This window comes from Acipenser ruthenus, chromosome 26 (genome assembly GCF_902713425.1).
Source record: "Acipenser ruthenus chromosome 26, fAciRut3.2 maternal haplotype, whole genome shotgun sequence".
NCBI classification, from domain to species: domain Eukaryota; kingdom Metazoa; phylum Chordata; class Actinopteri; order Acipenseriformes; family Acipenseridae; genus Acipenser; species Acipenser ruthenus.
Window position 1 is genome coordinate 11,962,406 of NC_081214.1, and position 9,272 is coordinate 11,971,677.

At 40.2% G+C, this 9,272-nt stretch overlaps 1 long non-coding RNA gene across 1 annotated transcript in view; it reads left to right on the top strand.

The window, feature by feature from the left end:
• Positions 1 to 8,334, top strand: part of LOC131701740 (uncharacterized) — a 64,677-nt gene extending 56,343 nt beyond the window's left edge. Inside the window, exon 4 of the long non-coding RNA XR_009308986.1 lies at positions 7,551 to 8,334. This is a non-coding gene — a long non-coding RNA (uncharacterized LOC131701740). The remainder of the gene's footprint in view (positions 1 to 7,550) is intronic.
• Positions 8,335 to 9,272: the final 938 nt, after the last annotated feature.

Genomic DNA, 9,272 nt, shown 5'->3' on the forward strand with positions numbered 1-9,272 from the left:
CACAGGGATGCTGGCCTGTGTTGACTCCAATGCTTCCCACAGTTGTGTCAAGTTGGCTGGTAGTGGATCTGTACTCCGAATAGCTCGTTCCATCTCATCCCACAGATGCTCAATTGGATTGAGATCTGGTGACTGGGCAGGCCACTGCAGTAAGCTGAATTCACTGTCATGTTTGTGGAACCATTCCTGGACAATCCTAGCCTTGTGGCAAGGGGCATTATCCTGCTGAAAAAATCCATTAGCAGATGGATACACTGCTGCGATGAAGGGATGCACCTGATTGGCAATGATGTTCAGATATCCTGTGGCATTCAAACGTTGCTCCACCTTTATCAAGGGGCCCAATGTGTGCCATGAAAACACACCCCACACCATCACACCACCACCACCAGCCTGCAATGACACTTGGCATGATGGATGCATGTACTCATGTGGTTTTCTCCATACCCTAGTCCTCCCATCAGCATGAAACAGCAGGAACCAGGATTCATCAGACCAGCCAATGTTTTTCCAATCCTCCAGTGTCCAGTGTTTTCATTCCTTAGCCCACTGCAACTGCAGTTTCTTGTGTTTTGCTGAAAGAAGTGGAACTCTGTTAGGTCGTCGGCTGCCATACCCCATTTGTGTCAAGGTACGACAAGTTGTCCATTGTTTTATGGGTCTTTCGGCACCAACGTTGTACTGGACTGTCAGTTGACTAACTGTAGCCCGTCTGTTGCTCTGCACAATTCATGTCAGCCTCCTTTGGCCTCTTTCATCAATGAGCCGTTTTCGACCATTGGCCTGCCGTTGGCTGGATGTCCTTTGGGTGGTGGACCATCCTTGATACACACGGGAAACTGTTGAGCGAGAAAAACCCAGCAGTGTTGCAGTTTTTGACACACTCAAACCGGCGCACCTGGCACCTACTACCGTACCCTGTTCAAAGGCACTTAAATGTTTTGTCTTGCCCATTTACCCTCTGAATGGCACACATACAGTACACAATCCATGTCTCAATTGTGTCAAGGCTTCATAAGGGATCATTACACACTGTTTCTGAGAGTTCTTCTTGGTGCAGTGTAAACTAAAGGAAGGAAGTTTTAGAATTTCACAATATATAATATTAGTTTGAATCCTGTTCCAGCTCCTACACCCTTGTGTTCAGCACTGCCTGGAGATTTCTGTGGAACTGCATGGAAGTCTCATGCATGATAACACATGCTGAAACAGTGCCCAGAAAAGCATTTATTAGGCTACGTACACACACACTGCAGTTGGCTCGACAACCGTATTTACAAACAGCCCTTGAAATATAGTTCTAGAAACACTGAGGTTTCCCCACAAGTGAAATACTTCAGATAAATACAGTTTTGCTATTAAAATGATGCTAGTACTGTATTGGTATAAGGGTGTTTTAAAAAAGTATGTTCAGCTTTCATCCACTTAAATGCAACTTATGCAGATGTAGCTTGAACCTCAAACCGCAGTAAATAACACCAAGCTCCAGACAATGGTAAGAACTCAAGCTCCAGGTAAGAACTCAACTTTTCTATGATGAATACGATAATATTCGTTATGGTAATTTTTTATGTATTAGTTTAAAAATGTTTATTAAAATGTGACCAAGAGTGAGTGTTTGGAATACTGATAAATAGAAATGCAAGAGTCTGTGCAATGTATTTAAGGAAGCAAATTTTTTTAGACTCAGTAATATATCATGATTAATTTGGTATAGTAATTGTGTAAAAAGTTATTGGTAATGTATTTAGTTTTTATTGATGTCTATGTTTATTTGCACAAGGCACAAAGGTCATTTAGCTGTTTTAAGTTTACTGTTTCAATTTAAAATAAAAAGTTAAACTATACGTAGACAGAAACCTCAGTGTGATAACATTAGTAAATAACACAAGCTATGGTGAATTACAAAGTTAAACCATTTTCCTGTGTTTTTCATACATAAGTGTAGCACTCCAATTCCATTTTTCTTCCCATGAACTTCTATACTGACTCACGATTTATATCAATAAATGATTGTGAAATAAAAGTTTTAGTACACCTGCAATGTGAGGTGGACATTTCCCCATCATTGAAAAAGTGAGGGGGCCATGTCCCCGCGCCCCCTGTGTAAATGATGCCTATGCATGACGGTAGATCGAAACATTTGGGCGATCTTCCGACCAGAAGGCTGGTGGGAATGACTTGAGTGGTTTCCAATGACCGGATTAAAAATGTGCGCATGTCTAAGGAGTCGTATGTGCGTCTTTGTCATTTACTGAGACATTTCCTGGAGTGCCAAAACACACAGATGAGACGTTCGGTATCGGTGGAAAAACGAGTTGCGGTCGCACTGTGGCGTTTGGGGATACGAATTGTCCCATATTGTTTTATTTAAGTTGTAAAACCAAAACTACATTTTTTTTGCTCATAACAAAATATTATACAACTGTACTTTTATCAAATAGAAAAAAGTGCATTATATCTGAATTTACTATTCATCAATGTTACAAAATCAAGTTGGCTCATCAGGAACCTATATATTTTAGCCATGTTTATCACACGGAAATGTCTGATAAACAATGACATCATTAGTTGCGCAGAAATCCACTGAGCACCAACTGCGGTTGTGTTAGTACGGTTGTAACACAAACACAGTTAGTGCGCATTAACTAATTGAACTGAATTAATAACCGCACTCGATACTTGTTTTCCGAACAGGATTAACTAGTGCGGTTGTTGCTGCCCTTTGTAACCAAACTGTGTGTGTATACAAACTGTATTAAGAGCAAAAGGTGAACTCACAACCACATTTAGCCTGTGTGTGTGTGCATAGCCTTAGGGTAGCATCGAATAGGGGCAGTGGTCCTCGATCCACCAGCCTTGTTTGACTTGTGACCAATGTTGGAAGTTGCACCTCAGTTGAGGGCAGCTCATTTCAGACCAGTAGGTGAGATCCTAGGCCAAACCTGTCTGATCATTCCATGCTACATGTTTATACTGCATTTATCAATGCTGTGCCTCGATCTTGGAATGGCTTATTAATTCTAAATGTTTTCTGGGTCAATCAATAAAGCTCACATTGTTTTTAAAATATTTCTTTACAGTTTTGAACATGGACCACATTAGCTAGGACAGTGAAGCACAACCATTACCTTAAAGAAAGTCTCCCCACTTGAAACAAGCTCCTCAACTAGTGTTCAGTGGACCAATGGTGTCACAGCAGAGGCCATGCCTTCAAATGTGAGTGCTTAGATTTAACACTTGTGTTATGAAGTGCACTGGAATGACACTACAGCACAGGATTCGAAGTGCTGGCACAACCACCTTGTGCAGGGCATGAGGGTGCAGTCCAGCCCTCTGTATAGGCATGTGTAATGGGCAGTGTTGTGTGATACACTACAGTAACGGATTCTGTCCTGTCCCCTGTCATTCAGGTGAGACGAGGTTTAAAAGCTCTATAATAGCGAATGCTGATGAGGCCAGCTCTTTTGCATGGTGGTTAAGGTGCTTGCTTCAGTGCACAGGGTTGCCGGTTCATGCCCAGCCTCTCCCCTGTTACACATGATGCTAAAAGGAGGCGCAGTACATAATGCCCCCTTTATATGCACAATCTAATGTGATTCAATCTTCCTATTAGAGGAATCTATCCAAAAAGATATCTCCTGCATGTAATCTCTTCGGAATCAGTTCTACAAAGACCTGAAGTTTGGCATGTAAACCCCGCCCTCAGCTGAGATGCGACCTCCCACATCGGTCAGAGGGTAGCCAAGGCCAGCAGGTGGACCCCTGACCCCTCAGGTGCAGAGAGAGAATTAACTCACAATGAATAATACAATATGTTCTTTTTATAGGAGTACACCAAACTTCATCATACATGTCTCAATAACTTTATCACTAGAACATTAGAACATAAGAAATTCTAGAACGAGAAAAGGCCATTCAGCCCACCTATATTCACTCACTTAATGCAAGTGTAGTCCGTTGACACTCAGGAGAGGAAAAACAAAAAAACCCTAACCAAGTTAGTTAGAGGGGAAATGAAACCTCTGGGAATCTGTGGCTAAACAGACCACCCTTCCTCCAGGTGGTTAGCTAAAGGTCTTATTATGGTCACAGAGAGGGTTATATAGTATTGTTCATGACAGAATCCAGTCTATTCTTGAAGGATCTGATAGTCTCTGCTTCAACAACTCTGTCTGGCAGCCCGTTCAATGCTCACCACCCTTTCTGTGAAAAAGCTCCTTCTCCCCTCGATTCTGAATATGCCCTTCTTCAGCTTCCACTCGTTGCCCCTGGTTCTGTTCTCTGTGACCTGTGAAAAATAATTCTCAGCAGTTACTTTGTTAAACCCCATTGACAATTTGAAATACCTCTATTAAGTCGCCTCTGGCTCTCCTTCTTTCTAGGCTGTACAGATTCAGCTTTTTCAGTCTATCTTCATATGACATACCCTTCAATCCTGGAATTAATCATGTTGCTCTCCTCTGTACTCTCTCCAATGCCTCAATGTCTTTCTTATGATATGGGGACCAGAACCTGACACAATATTCTAGGTGTGGTCGTACCAGTGCATTATATCATTTTAATATAACTCTAGATTTGAATTTCACTGTCTTGGCTATATAACCTAACATTCTACTACCCCAGGTCCTTTTCATACATAGCTTATGCTGTACTTGCCTCTAATGTTTTTGCGCCCTATGTGCAAGACTTTACATTTATTCACATTAAATTTCATCTGCCATGTGTCAGCCCAAGCTTGAATCTTGTCTAAATCTCTTTGTATTATTAAAGTCGCTGATCTGGAGTTGGCTACCCCTCCAAGTTTTGTGTAGTCTGCAAATTTGCGTAGTTTAAGAATGATGTCTTGGTCCAAGTCATTTATATAGATTAAGAATAGCAATGATCCCTGTGTTACCCCACGTGTTCAAGTTTGATGTCTGGCCTCTAATTACACCATGTAACAATTTTTTTTTTTTTTTGTTCCTGGGTAGTAAGTGTTATTTCCTAATTGCTTATGCCTCAAAAGTATAGAAAATGGCTATTATTCCCCACAAACTTTGCTTTTGTGACCAGGACAGTGATATTTTGAAATTTACCTATTTCCAATGAGAAAACACTCGAATTTGTGTCTTTTCGTTCAAATAAAGTCAGAAAAAAACAACATATGAATCCAAATTAACATGTATTTATACTAAAGTAATACAAAAATGACTACAAAAGATTTAGAAGTGAGTAGTTTTTCGAGATTTACGATTATACTGTAAATCACTTTCACGAATCAGCCCCCAAATGTAGTTTCCCATCATGTTCTCGACAGCTCATCCAGGAGCCTCAAAGCCGTGCTGCTCCATAATGGTAACAAGTACCCGTCTCTTCCCATGGCTTACTCGGTGCACCTCAAAGAGGATTACAACAGCATCAAGACCTTGCTGGACACCTTGAAGTATGATGACTACGGCTGGGACCACTGGAAGGTGCTGATGCCACCACTGCACATCAAAATTGGGCCTTAATTTGTCAGAGCTCTAGATAAGGAGTCGGCAGCCTTCAAGTACCTTCAAGACTTCTTCCCTAAGCTGTCTGAGGCAAAGGTCAAAGCCGGTGTCTTCGTTGGACCACAGATAAAGAAGATCCAGGAGTGCAATGAATTCCCCAAGAAGCTCACTAGTAAGGAGAAAGCGGCTTGGAACAGCTTTGTCGCAGTGGTTGGGGGCTTCCTGGGCAATCACAAGGCCGAAAACTATGTGGAGCTGGTTGAGACTCTGGTGAAGAACTACGGCACAATGGGCTGTAGGATGTCCCTCAAAGTCCATATCCTTGATGCTCATCTTGATAAATTCAAGGAGAACATGGGAGCGTACTCGGAGGAGCAAGGCGAGCGCTTCCACCAGGATATACTGGACTTTGAACGCCGCTACCAAGGACAGTATAACGAGAACATGATGGGAGACTACATTTGGGGGCTGATTCGTGAAAGTGATTTACAGTATAATTGTAAATCTCGAAAAACTACTCACTTCTAAATCTTTTGTAGTCATTTTTGTATTACTTTAGTATAAATACATGTTAATTTGGATTCATATGTTATTTTTTTCTGACTTTATGTGAACGAAAAGACACAAATTTGCCCGTTTTCTCATTGGAAATAGGTAAATTTCAAAATATCACTGTCCTGGTCACAAAAGCAAAGTTTGTGGGGAATAATAGCCATTTTCTATACTTTTGAGGCATAAGCAATTAGGAAATAACACTTACTACCCAGGAACAAAAATTGTGTTACATAGTGTTATAACTCTGCTTTCTATCTTGTAACCAGTTATGAATCCATGCTGCAACTTTACCATTTATTCCTACTGATTTAATCTTTAAATAGTCTTTCGTGCGGTACTTTGTCAAACGCTTTTTGTAAATCTAAGTAGATGGTATCATACACACTATCCTTGTCCACTCTAGCAGTCACCTCCTGAAAGAAATCTAGTAAATTAGTTAAATAAGATCTACCCATCCTAAAGCCATGCTAGCTGTCTCCTATAATGTTGTTACTATATAAATATTCCTCCAAACAACATTGCCAGTTTTCCAGTCTGGTGGGATGGCTCCTTTATTTATAGATTTATTGACTATAATATATTGGTTTAAAAATCTGTTCTCTAGTTTCCCTGAGGACGACTCGACAGATTCCATCGGGCCCTGAGGATTTGTTTATTTGAAGTGCTGCTAGCTCCCTTAGTACTTCATTCTCTTTTATAACAAACTCTGCTAACGATGTTTGTGTACATTCTGTTAACCTTGGTATATTGCATAAATCCTCCTTTGTAAATACTTGTATAAAGTATTGATTAAGTACATCTGTGATTTGGTAGTCTTTAGTCACTTAATCACCACTGCTGTCACATAAACTACTGACTTCCTCTTTCAGTTTCCTTTTAGCATTAACATATTGAAAAAGCCCTTTTGGATTAAGTTTACTATCTGCTGCTACTTGTCTGTCTAGTTCCCTTTTCGCTCTCCTGGTCTGCTTTTTAAGGTCTCTACAGGTCTCTCTGTATTCTATTTGTGAGGATACTCATGATTTCATAGAAAGATTTTATTTGCAATACCCAGCTTAATAGACTGATTTCCCCATCATAATATCCATTCTTAACTCTCATTTTTGGCATACATTTATCCTGCATTTCTAACATTATATCCCTAAAATGTAATCCAATTGTTTTCAGCTTCATTTTCTATTAGTATTCTATCCTAGTCTGTGTTTAGAGGCTCCTGTTGCATTCCTTTGTAGTCTGCTGTCCTGGAATTGTAAACCATTGTCTTTGATTTATGTACTTCCCTTGGTTTATTTGCCACAAACTCTATCATATTATGGTCACGTATTCCTAGTGGTTCTATTACCTGTAAGTTGTGATCCTTGCTTCTTTGTTTGTTAATACCAAATCTAGACATGAATTGCATCTCATCGGGACATTCACTATTTGTGATGAGAAACGTTTGTCAGGGTTCTCCTTATACTATTCATTTAAGGGAAGTATACGTTTTTATAGTTATCTTTATAACCCTTTGAAACACAGGTTCTTTTGGATTCCGAACTGACCACCCAGTCCTTCCCAATGAGTGTACAGGAACCACACAAACAGGTAAGTAAAATAATGGTTTCTTTATTACAGGAAATTTAGACAATCAAATACATATCATTTTCAGACAATTTGCAACTCCCCCTTTCAACCATCTTGCACATTATCTCCATACAAAACCTATTCTAAAAACACCTAAAACTGTGCACGAAGCAAAACCTTCTGTAAAATATTTAACAGGCTACTTGTGACTTCAGGGGGCTATTGGTATTAGTTATTCCACTCCACACAATATGTTTCTCACAACACAGTCCCGAACAATGTAAGCAGCAGTTTGATGAAACAATGGTTCCAGAATAGTTACCGGAGCCTCAAAAGGCCTAGAAAACTCAATTTGTAGGTCCTGTACTTAATCCAAGTCGCCAAACACTGTCCCACTAGAAACGCCAATATGGAAAGGTAAAGTTGAAGGTGACCGATCCAAGAACCTCCTAATCCGTTGGTTTGTCCTGGTGCAAGACTGGTTTCCTTTACCCAATACGTACCCTTTTTGTCAACAGTGCTCACGTGTGGTGTCAAGCTGAAAGGAACCTTTTTTTTTTAAACTCAAGATGCTGCTTTTTGTTTTATATTTCATAAACATGTACATATTTTTTCAAACTAACAACAAACAAAAAAGCATTACGTGTACAAACAGCTCTTTAGGAACATTATTGAAAAAAAAAAAATAATAAAATAATCCTATCTATCATAAGTGTATAAAGGATACACAGTACACAATTTCTTTAAACATGGAAATGGCAGGGATTGGAACCCACTGTTTTCCACCTCTCTACAGTGGCTCTCAGAAGTATTCACCCCCCTTGGACTTTTCCACATTTTATTGTGTTACAACATGGAATCAAAATGGATTGAATTAGGAGTTTTTGCCACTGATCAACACAAAAAAAGTCCATAATGTCAAAGAGAAAAATAAAATTTACAAATTGTTCTAAATTAATTACAAATACAAAACAGAAAATAATTGATTGCATAAGTATTCACCCCCTTGAGTCAATATTTGGTAGAGGCACCTTTGGCAGCAATTACAGCCATGAGTCTATTTGGATAAGTCTCTACCAGCTTTGCACATCTGGACACTGCAATTTTAGCCCATTCTTCTTTGCAAAATTGCTCAAGCTCCGTCAAGTTGGATGGGGACCTTTGGTGAGCAGCAATTTTCAACTCTTTCCACATATTCTCAATTGGATTGAGGTCCGGGCTTTGACTGGGCCACTCCAGGACATTGACCTTTTTATTTTTAAGCCACTTCAGTGTGGCTTTGGCTGTATGTTTGGGGTCATTGTCCTGCTGGAAGATGAATCTTCTCCCAAGTCCCAGGTCTCTTGCAGACTTCAGCAGGTTTTCCTCCAGGATTTCTCTGTACTTTGCTGCATCCATTTTGCCCTCTATCTTCACAAGCTTTCCAGGCCCTGACGCAGAGAAGCATCCCCATAACATGATGCTGCCACCACCATGCTTCACAGTAGGGATGGTGTACTCAGGATGATGTGCGGTGTTAGGCTTGCGCCAAACATAGCACTTAGCGTTGAGGCCAAAAAGCTCTATTTTCGTCTCATCAGACCATAGAATCTTCTTCCACTTGGTCTCAGAGTCTCCCACATGCCTTCTGGCAAACTCTAGCCGAGATCTGATGTGAGTTTTTTTCAACAATGACTT